Source organism: Balaenoptera physalus (genome assembly GCF_965194825.1).
Source record: "Balaenoptera physalus genome assembly, chromosome: X".
In the NCBI taxonomy this organism is placed as follows: domain Eukaryota; kingdom Metazoa; phylum Chordata; class Mammalia; order Artiodactyla; family Balaenopteridae; genus Balaenoptera; species Balaenoptera physalus.
This window is the reverse complement of record NC_138903.1, coordinates 127,802,956-127,829,263: the sequence shown is the minus strand read 5'-3', so window position 1 is coordinate 127,829,263 and position 26,308 is coordinate 127,802,956. Positions and strand designations below refer to the sequence as shown.

The 26,308-nt window shown below is 37.9% G+C and overlaps 1 protein-coding gene across 1 annotated transcript in view; it reads left to right on the top strand.

Moving 5' to 3' along the window:
- LOC309652235 (uncharacterized protein) overlaps positions 1-25,642 on the top strand; it is a 537,677-nt gene extending 512,035 nt beyond the window's left edge. Inside the window, exon 5 of the mRNA XM_082445832.1 lies at positions 18,623-25,642. The gene's annotated coding sequence lies outside the window, so the exon portion shown is untranslated. The remainder of the gene's footprint in view (positions 1-18,622) is intronic.
- The last annotated feature ends 666 nt before the right edge of the window (positions 25,643-26,308 follow it).

Below are 26,308 nucleotides of genomic sequence, written 5' to 3'. Positions count from 1 at the left end.
CTGTCAAGCTGTCTGCCTTCATGTGTATCACACCCAGCCCTTAGACTTCCTAATTGCAGGCAGATCTTTATGTAGTTTTCAAAATGCTACAGGCAAAAGTGGTCCAGAGTTTGATCTAAATAATTCAGACCCTTTTGCACAGGTAGTTTTGAGACAAGTCTTTGAGGTTTGTTTAGATACCATGAGGGCTCTTATTAGCTATGTCTACCCCTGTTTCTCTCTGGTAAACAAGCTGGACTATTTTTCAGCTTATTACTCTCAGATTGCTGTAAGCTCATTTTATTTACTGACCACCAAAATCTATATTGGTTTTGAGAATGTGGTTAGGTTTGACATCCCCTTCACTCTGTTACAAATAAAGTCTTGTTCTTTAGGGAGAGCCTTAATATTCTGTTATTCAGGGTAGCCTCTCACACTGGGCAAAAATAATAGAATCACTGATCTGGAGCTGGCACTAAAGACAGGCCTGCTTCTCTCAGAGTGATGTTTCTGCTTTGCAAGTAGGGTGCTTATCAGTGGCAGTAGATCTTGTTCTTCTCTGTTTGCCTCACCTGATGTGGAACCTAAACTCAATGATCAATCTAGAGCAAAGTATATTAGAGATCTAGTATTCTTAGATGCTACACCTGCAGTAGAGCCTCCACTCTATGATAGGAGGCTGAGTGGTGGAACAGTGTACCTGAGCTCTCGCCACATGTTCCTCGTATTTAGCCTCTGAAACAATAAGCTGGTTTTGAGAATGGATGAGAAATCCTGGAGGGTTGCGACTTCCACTAGTACACTGTAGCTCTTGATTGGGAGCTAAAGGTAGGGAGAATCCATTTTGTAGGCCACAGTCACCTTAAATACTAAAGCCCCAGCCTCTGGCATCCATTCACCATATCTGTGTACATATATTGTGGTACCTTGGGAACAAGACAGGGAAATGCAGGCACCATATAATATATCTCAGAATGGAAATAGTGCAATAACATGTTCTAAACAATCTTGTTTCAGATAATGACCCAGAAAACCCAAGAGCTGAAGGAATATCATGACATCCTCAGATGTCAGGTATATTTTACATCTTGTAGATCAGTCCTATTAAGTGAAATGGGCTTTTTACACCCCGGGGTCTGAGGCAGAAAAGGGATTTCTATTTTCTCCATTCCACCACCTACTATTTATTCTCTTTTTCTTTACATCTAGGATCGTGTGTGCTTTCCCTGATTATTCTGTTTCACTGGAGTTGAGATAGGTAACTCAGGTAGAGGGACTCATATCAGGTGAGTCAAGTATGGGTTGGTGACATGAGGTATATTTACTGCTTATTTAATGGATCTGGGGAATGAAAACTTCTTGTTAATGCTTTATATACAACAGTGAGAAAAGGAATAGGATAAGGCATGCAAGGGTATTTCTTCCATAAGCAACAGAGCCTAACAGTAAGAATTAATATTTATCAGTTCTGAAAGCTGCCATATCAAAGCTGCAACATGTGAGTGGATAGCACCCAAGAGACAAGTATGAGGAAGGGCAGTGGAGTCGGTGCTATAGAGGTCCTGAGTACAAATTCCACTGATCACTCACAACCTGACAACACTAAGGGGTTGCTTCAAAAGTGCATTAGTGGGTGTTTAGGCAGGGCTGCCATCCCTAGACATGCTGTGTGTGCCACCCTACTGCAGCAGTGGCTATCATGTATAATTAAAAATGATTGATGCCTCTGCTAGTGGAGTAATACATGGCATGTGTGACATATGTGATGACACTGTGGGTGCATTGGGAGTGCTTAGTTACTTGCAGGGGGATGATTTCCGTAGAGCGCAACTATGCCACTCTTACACACCTTCCATACTTGTGCTGGACTACTTCAGAGAACTCTTTTAGGAGCCTTCTCAGAGGCAAGGACCTAAAAGCATCCCACTGAGTTCTTCTGAGACTCACATCCATTTTTCTAAAATTACTTGACTGAAACAGGAACAAGGCCTTCTGTGCTATTATATTGTTCCATGCTGCCTGGAAAGTATTCTTTTTGCAGAACCTATTCCTGACCCCAACCAACAAATCTGTTAAACTATTCTCATGTATTAGCTTCCTCTCCCATTTTAAGGCTTCTCCTTAACCTTCTGAGGCTCAAAATCTTTTCTCTCTTGGGTATGGAGATATCTTTCTTCCATTCTTTCTCTCTTTCTCTCTTCCTTCCTCCCTCCCTCTTTCTTTGTTTCTTTGTTTCTTTCTTCCTTCATCCTTTCCTCCCTCTCTCTCTCTTCCTTCCTCCCTCTCTCTCTTTCTTTCTTTCTTTCTCTTTATCTCTTTATTTCTCCCTTCCTTCCTTCCTTCCTACATGTGTCTAAAACATGATCATTCTTTTGAAAGAATGTTTGAATCCTATGTAAGTCACCAATTTATTAGGGTTTGTGCATCATACTGAGAAACATACTCTTTGATAGTATTTTTTTGTTGTCACTCTTAAAAAGTTCACATATTCTTAGTTTTTCTCTTACTTTCCTTTTGATGTCCCTTCCTAATGCAATGAGGAGAGAGAAAATGAGAAGGGAGGAAAGGGAAAGAGAAGGAGATAGAGAATCATTAGATCAATACTCTGTTTCTTTTTCTTATTGTGCAGGGTACCTGTCACAGGTGAAGGACATCTGGGTTTTTTCTAGTGTTAAGCAATTATGAATAAGGCTACTCTTATTTGCAAACAGATGTGCATGTGAATACAAGATTCATTTTCCTATCAGTTTCTAATTCTGGAGGTAAGAAGCATAGAAATTGCCACTTCATCCTTACAACAAGTAATCTGAACAGACTGAAAAATAAACTCTTCTTGGATTTGCATGAGAGGGGAAGACACAGAGCAAACGTCTACCCCCAAGATTGGTGAGACAAAAAAGCAAATACAGGGGGTCTCAGCTTACAGAATCAGAGACTCAAGGGCAGACTGCTGTAGGAAAACAACTGTAGTTGATGAGCTGCTATAAGCTCAGTGTAGACAACTCTTGAGAGTTAAAAACTCCAGGGGGACCCAGTCATACGGGACCCCACAATTTTGTAAGATTTACCTCCAGATTTACAAGATTCCCACAGTAATTATCAGAGAAATATTTCCTTGGTCTTCTGGCACAGGGAGGGGAAAAGGAACCATTTTGAAATACACTAGAGCACTCTGCTCTTCTTTTTTTTAATTTTTATTTTATACTGGAGTACAGTTGGTTTACAATACTGTGTTAGTTTTAGGCGTACAGCAAAGTGATTCAGGTATATATATATATACATACATATATATCTGAATATGTATATATTCTTTTTAAGATTATTTTCCATTGTACATTATTACAAAATATTGAGTATAGTTCGCTGTGCTATAGAGTAGGTCCTTGTTGATTGTCTATTTTATATATAGTAGTATGTATATGTTAATCCCAAACTCCTAATTTATCCCTTCCCCCCTTTCCCCTTTGATAACCATAAGTTTGTTTTCTATGTCTGTGGGTCTATTTCTCTTTTGGAAATAAGTTTATTTGTATCAGTTTTCTTTGGATTCCACATATAAGTGATATCATATGATATTTGTCCTTCTCTGTCTGACTTACTTCACTTAATATGATAATATCTAGGTCCATCCATGTTGCTGCAGATGGTATTATTTTATTCTTTTTTATGGCTAAGTAGTATTCCATTGTATATATGTACCACATCTTCTTTATCCATTCATTCATCAGTGGGCATTTAGGTTGCTTCCATGTCTTGGCTATTATAAACAGTGCTGCAATGAACATAGGGGTGCATATATCATTTCAAATTAGAGTTTTTGTCTGTTCTGGATATATGTCCAGCAGTAGGATTGCTGGATCATATGGTAGCTCTATTTTTGGTTTCTAAAGGAACCTCCATACTGTTCTCCATAGTGACTGCACTTATTTACATTCCCACCAACAATATACGCTTTAGATTAGACAGTGTCATCATAACTTCTTTACTCCTCAAACATGGCTTTTATTTTATTGGAAAATTCTATAATGGTTGCTTCAGAGACTTTGTATATTAGTATAACTTCTGGGCACTCTCATGGGCAGTTTCTGTCATCTGTTTTTGTCCTGTGTAAGGGTTATATTATCTTTGCACATTTCATAATTTCCTCTAAAACAGCACATTTGGTACTCTGGATACTGATACCCTACAGTGATTGTATTGTTGTTGTCTGCTTTTTTATTTGGTTTTTGAATGGGCTGGGGTATGTTAGTAAAGTCTATTTTGGCTGCTATGAGTTTTCTTATGTTGTTCCTCAGAGGGCACAGCCTTGTGCAGGCACACAGTCACTCTGATATGGTAGTGATTTTCGTGGGTACTCTTAGTTTCTTTTCCTGATCTCTCTGTCAAGGTATCTGTCTCTGTGTGTATCATACCCAGCTATTAGGTTTCCTAACTGAAGGCTGATTTTACTGTAGTTTTCAAAAATGCCATGGGAAAAAAATTCCTCAGAGTTAAATAAAAATAATTTGAACCACTTTGAACAAGCAGTTGTTGAATTAAGTCTTTCAGATTTGTTGTGGTATTAGAAGAGCTCTTACTTACTTTCTCTTTATCTGTTGCTCTCTGGTAGACAAGCTGGCCTTTGGTTTAGTTTGTTACTCTCATATAGCTACCAGCCTCGTCTTTTACTTATCCCCCAAGTCTGCATTATTTTCTTTTTCTTTTTTTTTTTTTTAATAAATTTATTTATTTATTTATTTATGGCTGCATTGGGTCTTCATTGCTGCGTGCGGGCTTTCATTAGTTGCGGTGAGCGGGGACTACTCTTCATTGCAGTGCAGGGGCTTCTCATTGCGGTGGCTTCTCTTGTTGCGGAGCACGGGCTCTAGGCATGTGGACTTCAGTAGTTGTGGTGTGCAGGCTCAGTAGTTGTGGCTCGCAGGCTCTAGAGCGCAGGCTTAGTAGCTGTGGTGCACGGGCCTAGTTGCTCCGCAGCATGTAGGATCTTCCTGGACCAGGGATCGAACCCGTGTCCCCTGCATTGGCAGGTGGATTCTTAACCACTGAGCCACCAGGGAAGTCCCTGCGTTATTTTCCTGAGTGCCATTAGGTTTGACTTTCCCCACACTCTGTTACAAATGAATTCATATTTTTAATGAGAGCTTTAATACCCTATGTTATTTAGACCAGCCTCTCACACTTGGCAAAAATCTCTGATCCACTGCTCTGGAGCTTGGGCTACAGGCAGTGAGGAGGAGGAGGAGAGAAGAAAGAAGAAAGGATCATTCTGGCTCAGCCTGAAAACCTGCAAATCAAGCATGCAGCAGGTGAGAGGATACTAATGCAGGGAGAGGTGGAAGAGAGAAGGCATTGGAGTGGGTGTTTCATATACGTTTTGTATAAATCCTGGGGGCCACACATGGAAACATCAGGTGACTATGAAAGTAACACGGCTGGGGAGCATTTGGGCAGAGTCACCACATTTAACCATACTTTGTGCAGTACCCCACTCCAAAGAGTGCCATTCAGGTACACTAAAATATGATTGGCACTTTTTTGAGTGTGGTAAGTCACAACATGTACAATCACATGTGGTGGCCCTGTGGGGAAGTGGTGTGGTTGTCTCTATACAGCTGTATTCACTTTGGCCAAATCACCATCCTCTCAGAAGACCCTTAAGTGCCTCTGGAAAGATGAGACCTAGGATCTGAGGGCTCTTGGGAAAACTTCCCATCCAGGTTCTTCAAAGATTCACATACCTTTATCCAAAAAGGACCTGAGACCTCAGAAAAAGACTTGGGTTGGGTCCATTGTTCTCCCTTTCTTTCACCCTTTTCCCTCTTGTGCACTAATGCCACTTCTCTTCTAAGGAACCTAGAAGCTTCTTCTTCTTTAATATCCTCTACGATATCACTATATCAGCAGCAGTTCAGATGGTGACCAGAACTTTTCATTCAGTTAGTCTCTTTGCACATTTTAAGTAATTTTTTGTGTTTTATCTGCAACATTTGTTGAAGTGAGTGATGAGAGGTTTCACTTATCAGACCTTTAGAACTAAAGACACATCGCACAGACTTTTATCTCTGTTCTTAAAGGGTCCTGTCTTAACCCAGCTCCTTCAAAGAGAGACTAGAAGAGAGAGACAAACAGAGAAAGGTAAAAGATGGCAAACATCACAGTCCTGGAGACCAGTTCAGCACTGCAGCAATTATTGGGAAACACTTTGTATATTGTACATTCCTGTGTTGAAAAATTAGTATATCCTGATTTCCCCAGCCTTTGAATAACAACAGAGCATTGAGTTGGCAGCTGATGTTTGTCAATATTGCTATTTCCAAACAGCCACTTGTCTCGCTTCACCTCATATCATATATATTAATAAACTTTTACAAATATGTTCAATAGTGTAGCTAATACCCAAACATTTCTGTCAGCCCCAGATTCTTTCATGTCTGTTTAGAGTCAATCCCTTTTCTCACCCTTGGACTCTGGAAACAACAGATCTGCATTCTGTCACTGTAGTTTTGTTTTTTCATAGTTTCAGATAAGTGAAATCATACAGAATATAGTCTTTATGTTAGGCTACTTTCACTTAGCATAATGCATTTGATATTCATGAAGTTGTTGTGTGTGCTCCTTTTTATTGCTAAGTAATATTCAATGGTATGGACATACCACAGTGTTTTAATCCATTCAACTATTGAAGGATATTTGGGTTGTTTCCAATTATTTGGAGCAATTAAGAATATAACTGCTATAAACATTTGAGTACAGCTTTTTGTATGAACACAAGTTTTCATTTCTCTAGAGTAAATATCTAGGAGTGGGATCACTGAGCCGTATGTGAATATTTAACTTAAAAGAAGCTGCCAAACATTCAAAGTGGATGTACCACTTTACACTACTGCCAGAAATGTGTGATATCTCTAGTTGATCCACATCCTACTTTTTAATTTTATTTATAAGGATCTATTTCTGGGCTCTCTATTCTGTTCCATTGATCTATTTTCTCACCAATACCACACTCTCTTGATTACTGTACCTTTATAGTAAGTGTTGAAATCAGACAGTGTTAGTCTTACAACTTTGTACCTATTTTTAAAATTGGTTTAGCTATTCTGGTTCTTTTGTATTTCCTTATAAATTTTAGAATCAAATTGTTGATATTTATGCAAATTCCTGATGAGATTTTTGATTAGGATGAAGTTAAATTTATGGATGCATGTGGAAAGATTTGACATCTTACCATACTGACTCTTCCAATCCATGAGCACAATATATGTCTCCATTTATTTGTAGCTACATATGTAAGTTTTATTCTAGCTTAAATGGTACCATTTAAAAATGTTTAAATCATAGTTGTTCATTCCTAGTATATAGAAATATTATTTATAGTTTGCTGCCCATGTCTCAGGGATGGATCACTATCCTTCCCTGCCTGATTTCTGGTGTCTTATAATCTGTTGTTTCCTATATTTTGACAGTGTTTTTCATTGTTTCAGGTGGGAGGATAAATTAGTTCCCTGTAACATCATATTGGCAAAACATACACAAATAAGTGGTGGCCCTAAAACTGGCAGGTGTTTCTCAGCATTCAGAGAGCTGCTTTCTTTTGAGCCTAGGTACTCTTCTGCACTTCAATACTGAGCTACCTCAGGAAACTTTAAGTGCCTCCTAAGGTGTAAAACCTACAGGCTAAGATCCCATGGGAGAAGCCTCCCTCGCATATAGGTTATTCAGTGATTTAAAATCCTTTGTCTGAAAGTGGCCTGACCAAATGGAAACAAGACTTGCTAGAAGAATAAAGCCTTCCTTTATGTCTTATCCCTCCTTTTCCACTCTGTAGAACCCAATTTTCTTCCTTTCTCCCCAAACTCTTAACCTTTTCCACCTATCACTTCCCTTCACTTTTTCCAAAATGTTTTCTTTCTTACTCCCCAGATTCTCTCCTGCTTCTCAGTTTCCCCCACCACTGGACCAAAACTTTATTGAATCTCAGGGATTGAAGCCACGACTTTCTTCATGGACCTAAAATATTTCCATTCTTTTGGATATACTTTTGGATCTTATATGACATTACCAAATGACCCCAAATTTCCCCAAACTTTTACACTCTTTAGACTCTTGTCATTTTTTCCCCTCAAATGTATATGTGAAGGGAGAGAAAGGACAAGGAGGAACCAGTGCTCAGACAGCCTTCTATGATGAAATATTGTTGGTTTTTGTATCCCACTCTTGATGTCCCTTCTTAACCTAGTTGGTGAGAAAGAGTGAAAGAGAGTGACAGTGCTATAAGCCTTGGGACTGGAGCAGTGTATGGGAATCAAGTTGTACATTTTACATTTCTATGTAGGGAAATGGGGGCTTCCTGATTCTACTCTCCTTTAATCCACACTAGGGGTTTACTTGACAACTTCTTTTTGAGGAAGTTTGCTACCTACCTTTAACAGGGGAATTTAGGTTAAAGAGGAAAGAGGAGGAAAAAAATCCTCTATTTTGTCTACTAGCATTGTTAACACAGAACACCATGTGTGTACTTAGAGTGGTTTTATTTTATATTGAGGTTGTGTGATTTTTTTCTGTATTATTTCTTATTTTAGTTTTGGTATTTTTTGGCAAGGTGCTTACATTTTTCTTGGTGTTATATATTTGGAATTTTAAAAAATTGTGGGTAAATATATATAATAAATTTTAACCCTTTTAAAGTGTACAATTCATTGGCATTAAGTCCATTCACATTGCTGTGTAACCATCACCACTACCCATATCCAGAACTTTTTTGTCTTCCCAAACCAAAACTGTGTTCCTGTTAAACAATAACTCTCTATTAGCCCCTCGGCCCTAGCCCTTGGTCATCTCTATTCTACTTTCTGCCTCTATGAATTTGCCTATTCTAGGTACCTCATATAACTGGAATAATACAGTATCTCTTTGTGATTGGCTTATTTCACTTGGCATAATGTCTTCAAGGCTTATCCATGTTACAGCATGTGGAATTAATCAACACTTCATTTTTAAGGCTGAATAATATTTCAGTGTATTGTATACCACATTTTGTATATCCATTCATCCGCCAATGGACCTTTGGGTTGTTTCCATCTTTTGGCTATTATGAATAATAATGCTGCTATAAGGGACTTCCCTGGTGGCGCAGTGGTTAAGAATCCACCTGCCAATGCAGGGGACACGGGTTTGAGCCCTGGTCCAGGAAGATCCCACATGCCGCAGAGCAACTAAACTTGTGCACCACAACTACTGAGCCTGTGCTCTAGAGCCTGCGAGCCACAACTAATGAGCCCGTGTGCCACAACTACTGAAGCTCATGTGCCTAGAGCCCATGCTCCACAACAAGAGAAGCCACTGCAATGAGAAGCCCACGCACCACAACAAAGAGTATAGCCCCCACTTGTCGCAACTAGAGAAAGCCCGCACGCAGCAACGAAGACGCAACACAGCCAAAAATAAATAAATAAATTTTTAAAAATTATAAAAAAATTAATAATGCAGCTATGAACATTGGTGTACAAATATCTGTTCCAGTCTCTGTTTTTTTTTTTTTTCCAGTCTCTGTTTTTAATTGTTTTGGGTATATACCCAGAAGTGGAATTGCTGGATCATATGGTAATTTTATTTTTATTTTCTTGAAAAACTGACATATTGTTTTCTATGGTGGCTGCACCATTTTACATCCCCACCAGCAATGCACAAAGGTTCCGATTTCCCCACGTCCTCACCAATAGTTGTAATCTTCTAGTTTGTTTTTGTTTTTTATAATAGCTATCCTAATGGTTGTGAAATGGTATCTCATTGTGGTTTTGATTTCATTTTCCTAATGATGAGTGATGTGGAGAATCGTTTCATGTCATTATTGACTGGGAATTTAAATATATATATATATATTCTGTTTATTTTAGTTTTGACTTGTATAGATGTGGATTTGAGATCTAGACTTGAGTCATTTTAGTCTATTGACAGCAGTGTAGGTGCCTGAGTGCTGGGGGACTTGGGGACCTCCAGTTTAAATGTCTCTTACTTCATTCTCCCTGTCTCTCCATGACAAGTGATTTAGCTAATTGTGTATTTTACTAAATATACCTACCTCCCTCTATGCAGACTCTTGTTTAACTCATCCCTAGCTCTTAAAATAAAACTGGTTCTGAGTGTGTGGATTTCTCTCACCTACTTGCTTCCACCTTCCCTCAGCTTTGGTTTTGATAGCAAAAGACAGACTCCTGGAGGCCTGTGCCTCCAAATGAAAAGATTGGAGGATATTCTCTCAATAATGGGGACTTCAGGAAAAGTTGAAAAAATCCAGGGCTCTGAAGGAAGAATCAGACACTCCCAGGAATGGTGGAGAAAGTGGAATTTCTGCCCTGTGAATCCTGGCACCATCTAAATAATCTCCCCTGCTCTCTTGAGTTTCCTGCATGTTTACCTTGCTTCTTCTAGGGTTTTGGAGTTAAGTTATAGAACTCTGAACAAAAGACTGGGAAGGTCGGGGCAGAGAAGGATCTGATAGGTGTGTTGGGCAAACCTTTAGCTTTGGTGGAAAGCAAACCATTTTTAATATGCCATTTCTCACAACTTGAAAACCAATAGGAAAATGTTGATGAGGTTATCTCTTACCTGAGGAAAAGAAAAAAGGAGGTGGCCTGTTATCTCTCAGGCCTCAAAACCAGCATGTTAAATATGTAGCAAGTAAGGGGATACTCACTCAGAAAGGGTAAGAGAAGGACAGTGGGGTGGTCGCTCCCATGCTGGAAATTCAACGTTGAATGAAAATTACATGTATGTATTTGGGCAGGGCCATCAACTTCAGCTGAGCGTAGTGCCCTACTCCAGATGGTGTCATTCACATACACTAAAGCATGATTATCACCTTTTTGAGTAGAGTAATGCACATCATATGCATACTATGTGGTGGCTTTGGGGGTGACTGTATATAGCTGCATACACAGAGCTGCTCTTCCTTGAGACCAAGCACCATTCTTCCGTTGCTGGGCTACCTCAATTGACTCTCATAAGCAGGTCTTGAAGAATAAGACCTAGGGACTGAGGACTTCTGGGAAAAGTCACCCATGGAGTTTTTCCAGGGATTTGTAGATTTTTATACCCTTGTCCAAAGGAGGTGTGCTCACAGGGGTATCAAATTTGTAGTGAGGATGTAGCTTTCCCTCTTTGTGCATTCAAAGCTTCTACTGTTTGCAGAACCTAGTACTTTTTATGCCCCTCCAAACCTCTGACCTGTTCTTTCCTAGCAGTATTCTTTATAGTTCCCAAGCCTTTCCCTTTTCCTTTGGGGCTTTTCAAATTCCCCCCTGCTTTCACTCTATACCCAAAAGCTCTTTACTCTCTCAAGATCGAAGATGAGTCGTTCCTCAGGAGTTTGGATGCACTTTCTTACTTGAAAACATATACATGTTTCCTTTCAAAGTATATGTAAATATTTATTTAAAATATATGTTTTTGTATATATATAGCAATTCTTTTTTTTAATTGTAGTTGATTTACAGTGTTTCAGGTGTACAGCAAAGTGATTCAGTTACACATATATATATTCTTTTTAAGATTCTCTTCCATTATAAGGCATTGAATATAGTCCCTTGTGCTTTACAGTAGGTCCTTGTTGTTAAATGTTCTAGGCAGCTTCATAACCCCTATGGTTATGGTGAATTCAAAAATAATTTATATATATATATAAACGTATGTATGTAGCCTTTTTGTCTACTTTATTTTCCTAAGCATAATTATTTTGAATTTCATCCATATTGTTATGTGAATCAATAGTTCACTTATTTTTATAGCTGAATAGTATTTCATTGTGTGGATATACCACAGGTTTTTTTTTTCCTTAATGCATTCACTTGTTGATTAGCATTTGTCTCCAGTTTGGAGTGATTTGGGCTTTAACTATTAGAAATACAGTAGCTATGATCCTTGTACAAATATCTGTATGGAAATATGCTTTAATTCTCTTTGGAAGTCTGGATCATATAATATAGTAGTCATATATCTACCTTTCCAAGAAACTAACAAGCTGTTTTCCAAAGTGGTTGTACTGTTTTACATTCCCAATACCAGTTTATAAGAGTTACTCTACATCTTTGCCAGTATTTTTTATTGCCTATCTTTTTAATTTTAGCTATTCAAATAAATGTATTCTGGTGTTTTGTTGTGGTCTTAATTTGCATTTCCCTGTTTACTAAAGATGTAGAGCATCTCTTCATGTGATTAATCCCCATCCCTCTATCTCTCTTGGTGAAGTGCCTATTTAAATCTTTTGTCCATTTTTAATTGTGTTTGACTTGTTAATGAGTATTGAGAGTTCTTTTTAAATTCTGGGTACAAGTTCCTTATCAGATATGTGATTTGCAAATATTGTCTCCCATTCTCTACTATGTGGTCTTTTCATTCTTTAACAGTATCTTTCAAAGAACAGAACTTAATTTGGATGAGGTCCAGTTTTTCAGTTTGTTCTTTTATGGATCTTGCTTTTGATCTAAGAGGTACTTCCCTAACCAGAATTGGCAGAATTGAAGAGGGCCTTCATCAAAACTCAACTATGCTGGCATCCTGATCTCAGACCTCCAACCTCCAGAACTGTCAGCAATATATTTCTGTTTACAAGCTACCCAGTCTATGGTACTTTTATAGCAGCCTGAGTGGACTAAGACAAAAGGGATGAGTGAGAACTCTGTCACCTCTGTCTTTAGGTGTCCAGTGAGAGGGTCTGGGCTGAGATGAGAGTGGGAGTTGTGTAAGATGGTGGTGGTGGATAAAGGCAGATATGGGTATATCTGATTTTCTGTATTCTCCTGTTTCCCATTTCTATGTTTGCAGTAGCTGCTTTTGACTAAATAGTCATGAATATCCTACCATTTACCACTTCCTTTTCTCTGTCCTAAAACATTCCCCAGGAATGCATGTGGCAGGGAGATGGTATTAGCTCTCTCATCATCAGAACTATCTCAGTAGTTGCCATGGGCTTAAAACCAGAATTCACAAAAAAAATTGCACTGAAAATCATTGCAGATCCAAATCTTGCAAGTAAAATGGGAGACTTCAGGTTCAGACAAAGTGGCATAGCCCAAACCCTGCACATCTCAGCTAAATACAACTATAAAACTGGAAATAACACAAAAGGCAACTAAAGGAAAACTCAGAAAGTTGGAAAGAAGGAGGTGAACTGGTTAGGAACTTCAAGACTGGAGATTATTTTATGATCCCTCACCCAGCAGAAGAAGTCAATACAGACATGGTGTCTCCCAATCCACTACCTAGCAACAGGAAGTGGTCTAGGTAGGCTCCTTATTCCTCTCCTTTGATCATAAAAATAAAAGCCTCAGAACTGCAATGTCCTCATGTGATTTGTCTCATTTATTCTAAGATTTCTATTATCAGTGATGGGTATTAAGTAGAAGAGGCCAAGGAGTTGGAGTCATCTGGATCTATTTACTTCACCCCAGTTTTTCTTTTTCTTTCAATGAAAATTATTACAGCCAGGTATGGATTTCCCCAAATCTCCCCACCTCTCTATCTGTAAGGACTTCCAATTCCAGTTGCTAATCTCTCAAAGTCCCATTTATTTTTGGAAATTCTTTACCCTGAACTTCATTCTGAATTTACGCAGTTGCATGTTGTCATGAGAGTTGAAAACATCTAGAGAGACAGAACGGAAAGGTGGAGAAAATGCGCTTAGCAAACAGTTCTCACATGAAAGCCTCAGAAATTCTGTTTTGTAAACCATTTTTGTTTGTTTATACAGGCCTTTTTTTTTTTTTTTCCTCCAGCATCTGAGGAAGAAGTGGGCTTTTGATCTCACTGTCCTGGCACCTAAATTCCCACTCTTCTCTCCAAGGAGGTTCTTGATGCTTTTCTGTGGGTTGGAGTTTAGGTAAAGAATACTTTAAAAAAAAATCAGGAATTTTGCAGTGCAGGAGCCTGGGGAAGGAGGTGTTTGACTTTTCTACTTAAAGGATTACTTTGGGGGGTGATGGGGAAATGGTTTTTAATGAACTAACACTAATATCATTAATACTTTGAAAATCAAAAGGATAATGCAGATATGGAGTATTATTCCTAAGTAAGAAGAGATAGAGGGAGATATATTCTACCTTGCTCCTGAAACCTGGCTCATTAAAGATGCAGTAGGTGAGGGGACACTCAGAGAAGGATGGAAGAGGAAGAGCAGTGATGTAGAGGTTGCAGAGGCACTTTGGATAAATATTGGTGTCTATTCAAAGGCTTAAAGGTGTGAGAGGTGGCATGAAAGCTGTGTGAGACGTCTTTGAGCAGGGCTGCCACATTCAGCCACATTGTATGCAGTGCCCTACTCAAGATAGTGTGATTCACACAAACTAAACCGTGAAGTTTGCTTTTGAAGTAGAGTCATGTACAACATGTACATCAACATGTGGTAGTCCTGGGAGTGGAGGTGGAGCTTCAGGCACAGAGCTGCCCTCCTGTGGGTAAGGTACCACCCTTCAGTGCTGAGCTATTACAGAGGACCCTCAGAAGAGCATCTCAAGAGGCCAGGCTCTGGGAGTTCCCTGGCGCTCCAGTGGGTAGGACTCGGTGCTTTCACTGCTGCCCTGGTTGGAGAACTAAGACCCCACAAGCTGTGCATTGCGGCCAAAAAAAAAAAAAAAAGAGGCCAGACCCAGCATATGAGGGTCCCTGGGAAAAGCTTCTCATACATATTCTTCAGAGATTTGCAGCCCACTGTTCTGAAAAGGCCTGACCAAACTGGAAAGAATTTTGGTGGAGATGTGGTCTGTTGATGGTTTTTATTGTGAAATGATGTTAGATTTTGTTAAATGTTTTTTCTCTATTGGGATGATCATGTGTTTTTTTCCTTTCTTCTATTAAAATGATGTGTTACATTGATTCACATATGTTGAACCAACTTTGCATACTTCGGATGAATCCCACTTGCGTGGTATATAATCCTTTTTCTATGTTGCTGTATTCAGTTTGCTAGTATTTTTGTTGAGGGTTTTTATATTCTATAATATCACATAGGTGATATTGGCCTGTATGTATTTTTCTGGCTTTGGTATCAGGATAATACTGGCCATATAGAATGAGTTGGAAACTATTCCCTCCTCTTCTGTATTTTGGAAAAGGACTGGTGTTTATTCTTGTATTAACATTTGGTAGAATTCAGCAGTGAAGCTATCTTGTCTTGGGATTTCCTTTGTGGAAAGGTTTCTGATTACTAATTCAATCTCTTATAGGTATGTTCAGATTTTCTATTTCTTCTTGAGTTAGTTTCAGTAGTTTGTGTCTTCCTAGGAATTTTTGTTAATATATAATGTTTCATAGTATCTCCTTAAAATCCTTCTTATTTCTGTAAAGTTGATAATAATGTCCATTCTTTCATTCCTGATTTTAGTAGTTTGAATCTTATTTTATTGGTCAGTTTAGCTGAAGTTTTGTCAATTTTCTTGAACTTTTCTAAGAACCAACTTGGTTTCATTGATATTGTCTATTGTTTTTCTATTCTATAATTCATTTATTTCTAATCTAATCGTTATTAGCTCCTTTCTTCTGCTTGCTTTGAGTTTAGTTTCTCTTCTGTTTCTAGTTTATTATATTGGAAAGTTAGGTTATTGATTTGAGATCTATCTTTTTTTTTTTTAGAGAAGTTTTCAAATGAAAGGGGTTAGAAGGTCCATAGTTTGGGCAGAGATGGTGTAGCTAGGCTGCCTGAAGGGATAATTCTGAGGGACTTTGAAGATTTTAGTATTTATCAGTTCTTTTGAAAATATCTGTTGGTCAGCTGAAAAAGTTTTGAATGATTAATTTTATTATTAGTCATCTACCTGTGATCATGTGGGTAGTAATGTGTAAAATCTGTCTTTCCTGGCTCTGTGTTTAGGTACTATATTACATGATCTCTGCTGGTTTAAATGGGAAAGACCATCTGAAAACCCATAAGAAAAGATATCCAAAAATGGCTCTAAAAGCTGTTAGGTGGTTCATTAGAAAGGGGGAGGGAGGGTCAGACTAAGAGATATGGTGTTGTGACCATGTCACATTTGCATTATTCACCCACCCTTTCCATGTCCCAGGTTTCACTAATCTTAATACGTAATTTGGATAGATTATCACTAATTAAAACCCAATTAAAACTTCTTGATTTGGAGTAGAGTCTTTTTGTTGTTGTTGGCTTATGAACAGTTTCTTCATTTCTCTGCAAGAAGCTTTCTTCTCAACGTTTTACATTTTGGGGGGCTATCTTTCAGGATGTCTAATGCTCTTTGCATGAGCACTAGATACACCCCAAGGTTTTTGTTTACATATATTGTTGGGATGTACTTTCATGGTAGGGACATAACAGGACTTACAAGGAGACATATATCAGATCCTAGTCTTTTTTACATATCCAAAACAAGTGCTTTTTTAGTGTTACAAATAGGTTTCTAGGTAAGTGTCCAGCTGTTATTAGGAAGACGGGATCATAATTGTAGCAGTTTTATCCCTTTAAAAATTTAAAGGGATAAATTTAAAGGCATTTGTTGAATGTCTCTAATGTGCAGATTTTTGGTATGAGGTGATGCATAGTTGAACAAGAACTGGACCTGCCTTCAAGGAACTTGTACTCATGTCAGAGAGGAAGAGGCATATAAATGAAAAAGTAAAATAAACAGAGGACAGTTGCCTCTCCCTTGGTAGAGGTGGAAGTTAGTACTCCAACAGTGTTCATGTTGACCAGATCTCAGGACTTGAGATCCTCCAGTTCCTTATCTCACGCAAAGCTCACTAGGTTACTAGCATTTAGTCTCTCAGATACTGCAGAATTAGGCTCTGTGTCACAGAATTGGGGGAGTTCCTTTCTCCTCAATGTATTTGGGTGAAAACGACTTGTGCTCAGTGCTGTAAAGCTATGGCAAATTCTGAGTTGAGGACTTCATACCCTTTTTCTTAGGTTCTAATTATGCACAGTCCCGGGGTAGCTCTTTCCCCCAGAAAGCAGGTTAGTCACATATAAATAAATGGTACGTGCTTTTCCCAAACTCACTTTGTAGTTATGGTTCTGGAAGCTACATATAATATATAGACAATATTCTCAATGCACAAATAATGGTACCAGGTAAGGGACCTGCCTTGTTATTAGAAGATCAATTTTATTTATAGTATTCAAGTCTCCTATGGAATTGCTCAAATTCTGTCCTTACACAGAGAACTTTCTATCCGAACACCAAATCCCTTTACCCTGTCACTCATTTATTCTACTGTTCTTCTCAGAGCCTAGAACTTTGCCAGTGGTTAGAAACTCCTCTCTGATGTCACCATATATTTAGAGATTAAGATGGTACCATTGACGAAGCAAAAAGACAACCTACAGAATGGGGGAAAATATTTGCAAATGATGCAACCAACAAGGGCTTAATATCCAAAATATTTAAGCAGCTCATACAACTCCGTATCAAAAAAATCACCCAATCAAGAAATGGGCAGAAGACCTGAATAGACATTTTTTCCAAATAAGACATATAGATGGCCAACAGGCACATGAAAAGATGCTCAGCATCACCAATTATTAGAGAAATGCAGATGAAAACCTCACACCTGTCAGAATGGCTATCATCAAAAAGTGTACAAATAACAAATGTTGACAAGGATATGGGGAAAAGGGAACCCTTGTGCACTGTTGGTAGGAATGTAAATTAGTGCAGCCACTATGGAAAACAGTATGAAGGTTCCTCAAAAAACTAAAAATAGAACTACCACACAATCCAGCAATTCCACTCTTGGGTATATATCTGGAAAAAGTGAAAATGCTAATTTGAAGAGATACATGCACCCCAATGTTCATAGTAGCACTACTTACAACATCCAAGATATGGAAGCAACCCAAGTGTCCATCGACAGATAAATGGATAAAGAAGAGGTGATATACATATACAATGGAATGTTACTCAGCCGTAAAAAAGAATGAAATTCTACCATTTGCAGCAATGTGGTTGGACCTAGAGAATATTATGCTTAGTAAAATAAGACAGAGAAAAACAAATACAGTATATCACTTATATGTAGAATCCAAAAAAATAATACAAATGTATGTACAAAACAGAAATAGGCTCACAGATATAGAAAACAAACTTGTGATTACCAAAGGGGAGAGAGAATGGGGAAGGGAAAAATTACGGGTATGGGATTAAGAGATACAAACTACTATATATAAAATAGATAAGCAACAAGAATATATTGTACAGCACAGGGAATTATAGCCATTATCTTGTAATAACTTTTAATTAAGTATAATCTGTAAAAATTCTGAATCACTATGCTGTACACTTGAAAGTAATATAATATTGTAAATCAATTATACGTCAATTAAAAAAAGAAATAAAATCATTGGGCACAAAACATCTATAATTGACAAAAAACTTTATCACAAAATTTTATTTGTATATAATCAATTTTAAGCATTGATTTTTAGAACATAATAAATGACTTGAATTATTAAGAGAAAGGAAAAGATGGTACCTGAACTTTTTATTCAGTTCATCTCCTTACAATTTTAATGTTAACTTTTAAAAATACTACATGTGAAGGGATGAAGTGACAAAAGGATTGCTTGAGTCTGAATAAATATTACAACCCTCTTAAATGTGAATAAATAATGCATTGGCTTTTTCCCCTAATTTTTCTACAGTTGTTCCTTCTTAATACAAGGCTAAGTGAGAGAGAAAGAGAAAAGAGAGAGGGTGACAAGAGCCACACTTTTGGACATGATCACAGGACTGGAGCAGTGCCTGAAGGGTAAATTGTAAATTTCATATTGTTCTGTTGGGAAATGGTGTAGAAACTGGTGTCACCTCCAATATATGCTGGTTCAAACCATTATACGGTTGAATTGACAATTGTGTTTGTGATTTTTTTGTGCCTAAATCTAATAACCCTATAGCTTACCCCACTCCAAGCTGTGGAGGGAAATTTTAGTTTGAATTACAAAGTACACAAATTGTTCTTTGTCACCTAATATTGTAGGAAGGGTACCTCACGTGACTACTGTTACCACTAACTTACATGCTCCTTTTTGAACTCCCAGCATAGTCTATGTGCTTGTCTGTGGTAGTGACCACTCTGAGTGAGTTTTTCCTCATTTTTGTATGTTTACATGGCATTGGAAAGAGTAATATATATGTGTGTTTGGTTTGGGGTTGTAATTTTATGTGGGTGTGCTTATGTTGTGTGGATATTTTCATTGCGTTGGTTTTGATATTTAGTTTATGGGTTTTACTCTTTACATTTTCTTATATTATTGTTCTATATTTAAGTTAGGTTCTAATATGCTATTGGATTCAGTTTGCTAGTATTTTGTTGAGTATTTGATTAGAACTCTTGAGAATGAGGAGATTTTACATTGGCTTCATTTACTCTTTTATGTGTGTCCCTATGCATATCAGAGCCCTGGAAGGCAGAAATTGAGAAGCAGGTTATATATTTTGTATACCTATGTTAGGAAATGTAGTATATCCTGTTGCTCCCTCCCTCCAAGGTGATTTCCCTTAAACCACATCAATATGTTGCCTTGGCAACTGCTATTTGTTATGCTTTTCTTTTCAGAAAAAGTTGTATAACTCTTTTTGCCTAGTATCTTTCATCAACATAATTATTTAGAAGTTCATCCAAGTTTTTGTGGGTATCAATGATTCAAATATGTTTATGCGTGAGTGGTATTCCAGTACATGTATAGACCATATTTTGCTCATCTCCACACCTATGGATGAACATTTGGGTTGTTTCAAGTTTTTGGCTATTATGAGTAATGCTGCAATGAACATTGATGTACAACTTTTTTGTGTGAACGTTTGTTTTGGAATGGCAAGATCATATAGTAGATTTATGTTTACCTTTTTGAGAAATTGATAATCTGCTTTCCAAATTGGTTGTACTGTTTTACGTTTTCAAATTTCTGGTGCCTCTATATCCTTAACAACATTTAGCATAGTTAATCTTTTTAATTTTAGCAATCTTAGCGGGAGTCAAGTGCTACCTCATTATAGTCTTATTTTGCGTTTCTCTAATACCTAATGATGCTGAGCATTTTTATGTGCTTATTTGTATATTTTTTTTAGAGAACTTTACTTGTAAAAGTAAAACACTAGAATACAATTCAGCAATAATAAGGAATGTACCACTGACATATACAACAATTGGGTTGAATCTCAAAGGCGTTTTGCTGATTAAAAGAAGCCCCCCCCAAAAAAAGCTTACATACTGCATGATTCCATTTATATGATGTTCTTGAAAAGATAAACATATATTAATGAAAAGTAGATTAATCATTTCGGGGGTTTAGGAGTGGAAGTTGATGTAACTATAAAACAATAACACAAGGAAAGTATCTTAGGTGATGCAACTATTCTTTATCTTGATAGTGGTGATGTTTACTCAAATCTATACATATGTTAAAATCATAGGTCTATGTACATACAAAAAAATTCGATTTTACTACACATTATTTTTTTATCTATATGCTCTCACTATATGCAGTTTTACTTTTTTAAATTAGTTTTTTTAACTTTTAAAGACTTTTTTTAGAGCAGTTTTTAGGTTCACAGCAAAATTGAGAGGAAGGTACAGAGATTTCCGATATAGCTCCCGGCCCCCCATTATCAATATCACTCACCACTCACAATTGTACATTTCTTACAATTGATGAGCCTACATTGACATAACTAACACACAAAGTCTACCTTAGTACATTATTTTTTTCTTGGTCTCAGCTTTTTTGTGTATGAGTACGCTTTCCTCACTTCTTTTATAATTACAATGCATAGTAAGTAATTCATAGTAAGAAAACTTTATCTATTGATCAACTGATGGTATTCGTAAAAAATTTAAATGTGTTATCCCTAGATTATAAATTTATCAACAATGGGAACTTCACCAAATGGCTACTTAATTCACTATTCCATAGACTTCTCTACCTGTTAGGTTCTGGTTTCTCGTGGGCTATAACTTTAGCTCTCCTACGGAACATTCTGGTCCCTCTTACTTTATGACATTTTTCTATTCATTCTTTTCACCTCAGCAGCCCAATACTAGCTCAACCCATATCTTTATGGGCAGGATGTTACTCTTGTTGTTTTTAGTTTGTGCCAGTCCACTTGATAAGGCCATTGGATGACTCATGTATTGATTGTCCTTGAGCCTTTCTTGGACAAAAAGCCATTGATAGTATGAGAGGTGGGATCTTAACACATTTTTAATTGAAGCATAATTGACATATAATATTGTATTAGGTTCAGGTGTGCAACATAGTGGTTTGATATTTATATACATTATATTAGCACTATAAGCCTAGTTACCTACTGTCACCACTTGAATGTGGGCTGGGGTTAGTGACTTACTTCCAAAGAGTAGTGTAGGCAAGGTGAAAAGTAGTGACTTCACATTATGGAAATCTGGCAGACAGATCCTATCCTAACTAAGAATTTAAGGTTAATGCTACCAGTGATAAGTTATGTGGATACACCTCCTGATAAAATGCAAGGAGGAAGGGCACTTCATCTCTGTGGTATTCCCTCAAATTCAGACCCCCAGTCTAATAAAAAGAAAGCATCAGAAAAACTCAATTTGAGGGGCATTCTAGAAAATGCCTGGCCAGTACTCTTCAAAGATGTCAATGGCACAAAACACAAAAAGGGACTGGGAAATTTTACTCATCAGAGGAACAGAAAAGCGTGTTACTGGGATAAGTGGTGAAATACAAATAATGCCTGTAGTTTTGTTAATATTACTGTGCTACTGTTAATTTCTGAGTTTTTACTAATGTACCATGGTTACATAAGATGGGAAGCTTACGGGAAGCTGGGTGATGGGTGCATGAGAACTCACTGTACTCTATTTATATACAACTTTTCCATAAATCTAAAATTATTCCAAAATGAATGTAAGAGAAACTAAGAAACAACTAAAAAGCGCACATCTAATTCTGCTTTTGCCTGGTATATAGAACAATGAAAGGCGTGGATTTCAACCTAACAGCATGAGCAAGTCAGATGAACACCCAAATCATAATTTTTCTTGAACCACTTGGAGATCTAAGGTTCTAGATCTATTAAGTAGCTTGATTTTAAGGAAAGATAGCTCCTCCCAGGAGAAGTGGGATGCAGAGACTGGCTTACCAGTGGCAGAGAAAGTGAAGTAATTGTACTTGCCTAGCAAGCACCCATGGCACAAGCAAGAACACCACTGGGAAGGGGGTAGGGACCTGGAGAGAGATCACTGTGTGGTTTAGGTGTGATGGATGTCAGAGATCAAGGAGTAAAGCAGAAGCACTGAGAAAAATCCTCTGGAAACCTGACATTACCCTAAGCACAAAACAATGCTAGAAGAATTAAAACCCTGTCTTGCATTTAAGCTAACTACCACAAGGATAAATCCCAATCCCAAGTTAATAACTGACAAGATTGACTCAACTGCCCTATCACATAAGAAAAGCCTGAAAGAAGAAGCGATGTGTTCATTTCCAGGTGCAAATATTATTTACCTCGTTTTCTACTGTTCTACATGATGTTCAGCATCAACTGAAAGTTTTAAAATACACACTCAAAAGAAAGAAAAAGAAACCTACTATCAAGGGGCAAACAAAACAATAAAACCAGATTCCGAGATCATCCAGATATCAGAACTATCAGACAGGGACTTTACCATAACTATGATTAACATATTTAAGTATCTAATAGAAAAAGTAGACATACTGCATGAGCAGATGGGGAATTTTAGCACAGAGATAGAAACTACAAGAAAGAGTTAAATGGAAATGCTACAAATATAGAAAAACAACAATTTTCTTTCAGAGACAAAGATTTACTTTAATGTGCCCATAATTATTTCAGTGCCATGCAAAGGCAGAAGAAACCTGTGAAGGCTTGAATGAAAGCATTTCCATTTAACTCTTTCTTATAGTTTCTATCTCTGTGCTAAAATTCCCCATCTGCTCATACAAGATGTCTACTTTTTCCACTAGATATTAAATATATTAATCATATTTTGATTGGGCTGCCACATTGAGCCATTCAGTGTGCAGTGCCTTTCACAAGAAGGTGTCATTAATGTGGACTAAAAAATGAATGGCACCTTTTTGAGAAGAGTAATGTACAACATGTAGGGCATAGGTGGTGGCCCTGGGGTGGGGTTGTAGCTGGGAGCACAGATGCCTTTTTTGGAGCCCAGGCACCCACTCTTCAGTGTTGGGCTACCTCAAGAAACTTTTTGTGCCTTCTAAGAGAATATACATGGGAACTATGGGCTCCTGGGAAAACACTTCCACTTAAGTCCTTAAGAATTTATATATTCATACTTTTGCCAAATGAGGCTTGATTAAAATTGGAAAAACATTGTATTGAGAAAATAATCCTCCTTCTTTGCCAGCTGAGCGTTTTTCCCCTATATTGCCAAATATCCCAACCTTTTATCACATATGAACTTCTCATTTGCAAAGCTTGTCTTTTAGAGCTCCCCAAATACTCTCCTGCCTCAGATTTCTCCACTGCTGAACCCCAAAGCCCATTTTCCTCTCAGAGATGGAAACATTTTCTTATATTTTCTAAGCTTTATTGAGGTATGATTGGCAAATAAAATATGTATATATTTAGATTGGACAATGTGATTTTTTTAAGGTGTACAATATGATGGTTTGAAATACATATACAATTGTGAAACGATTACCACAATCAAGTTAATTAACACATCTCCATTACCTCATGTAGTTACCTTTTGTGTGTGTGTGATAAGAACACTTAATATCTACTCTCTTGGCAAATTTCAAGTATATGATACAGTGTTATTAACTATAACCACAATGCTGTACATTAGATCCCCAGGACTTATTCATCTTATAACTGAAACTTTGTACCCTTTGACTAACATCTCTTCATTTCCCCCATCCTCCAGCCCTTGACAACCACCATTCTATTTTCTGGTTCTATGAATCTGACAGTTTAGGTTCCACATATAAGTGTGAAATCATAGAGTATTTTTCTTTCTGTGTCTCACTTATTTCACTCTTTGGGTGGCTACCTCAGTTGTTTCCAAGTTTATGAATTTCCTTTGTTATGTTCTTATTAGTTGACTTGGAAAATACCCTTTAAACATTTGTTACCAATTATTATACATTTATTAGGGGTTAACCATAGTTTCTCAAGAAGCTTTTACTTTTTAAATGTTTTTTTAAAAAATATTTTCAAGTTATATTTGAAGGATAGGAGGGCATGATAGAACCAATACTCAGGAGATATTGCCTAGGTTTTTCTCCCCATGTTCTTATGGTGGCACTTCTTAACTCTTAACCCTATGCTGACAAGAAAGAGAAAGAGAAAAAGAGAGACAGACAGACGGACAGAGACAGCAAGCACCAGACTGTTGGAGACCATCTATGGCATCCGAGCAATATGTGCATCTGCGAAGTAGGTTATCAGTGTTGCATCCCTGTGTTGGGAAATAGGGGAAGATCTTTTGCCCACTCATAGGTGATCTTCCTTTAATCATATCAGGGTTTTTCATGAGTAAAAAACGGCATATTTGTGCAGTTTTGTGACTGATCTCAAAACAGTCACATGCCACACTGTACCCCAATACTTGGAAGAATTTAGGTTTTTGATGATGAGGGTAGAAATAATTCATTTTTCCTTCCTAACATGTTTGCTGGTGGACAACCTGTCTCTCTTCCTCACAGTGTCTACTTTCGTCCTTTCTGCACTCTGAGGGTTTTCTGAGGCACTGAATCTTAACTACCCATAATACATTACTCATTGGGAGTTTTTCCTCATAATTTTGTTTGTGCCGTTTGAGGGAGATAAACAAAATTGATAAACCTTTAGCCAGGCCCACCAAGAAGAAAAGAGAGAGGACCCCCAAAAACCAAAATACGAAATAATAAAAAAATGAGAGGAGAAATAACCACTGATACCACAGGGGTACAAAAAAAATTATAAGAGAATACTATGAAGAGCAGTATTCCAACAAAATGGACAACATTGAAGAAGTGGACATATTTCTAGAAACATACAACCTGACAAGACTGAGTCAAGAAGAAACAGACGATTAGAACAGACAAATCAGTAGTAGTGAAATTGGATTTATAATTTAAAAACTCCCAGCAAACAAAAATCTAGGAATGGACATGGACAAGGAACTCATACCTATCCTTCTCAAACTATTCCAAAAAATTGAAGAGGATGAAACACTCCTGAATTCATTCTATGAGGCCACCATTTACCTGATGCCAAAACCAGACAGACATTGCAAAAAAAGAGAAAATTAAATGCCAATAACTTTGGTGACTATAGATGCAAAAATGCTCAACAAAATATTAGCAAACTTAATGCAGCAACATATAAAAAGGATCATATATCATGATCCTTTGAATTTATTCCAGGGACATGAGAATGATTTAACATTTGTAAATCAATCAATGTGATATACCATATTAACAAAAGGAAGAATAAAAATTACATGATCATCTCGATAGGTGCAGAAAAAGCATTTGACAAAATGCAATTTCCATTCATGATAAAAGGTCCCCAGGGCAGGAATATCCTTGCTTCATGACTTTCACAGGAGGGTGAGATGCCCACTTAAGTGGGGTTTGCCTATGTCCTAATTCAATTGGAATTAAGTTTGCTTGAAAGAGAAAGACACTCCAAGCAGCGTCCCGTTCCAGAATCACTTACCTGAACTCCACACCACAGAATAGCAATGCCAGCGCCTCTTAGGAACCAGGAGGCAGGGAAGGGAGAGGATGCAGGGTTTTCTGGGATGGAGTGGTCGGGAATCCTGTTCCTACTCAGCCCCTGGACAGAAAAGAGCACTGCCCACCCCACCCCACACAAGTTTACCCCACCCCTGCAGTGATCAGCCAGGGAGTGGCCACAAACCTTCCTGTAAGGACCTGGCTTCACTCTCCCCTCTATCCTCCCTCCTCCATCCCTGCCTGAGTGAGCGCCCCTTCCCCTGCGGCAGGATAACACAGGGGTTTTCAGGCCTGAGAGGGAGCATGGACCCTCAGTCGCCCACCACAGCCCTCTATGCTCCACAACTCCCAACCCCTCTCCTAGAAGTACCTGCCTCACTCCAGGCCCAGGGACTAACCTGTGAGTATGTGCAGGAACCAGGAGACAGAATAAGCTGTGAGTATGTGCAGAACCATGATTCTGGAGGTGTCGGATCCTCGCAAGGACACTCACAGAGAAAACGGCCCAAGGAAGTAACCATCAGAGGCTCAGGAGGGGTAGGAGTCTACACTGTAGCTTCCCCAAGGCGTGCACACCAAACCTCTTAGTATCCAGAAGGAACTTCATGTTCCCTTAGGTGGCATGGGTCTGAGGGT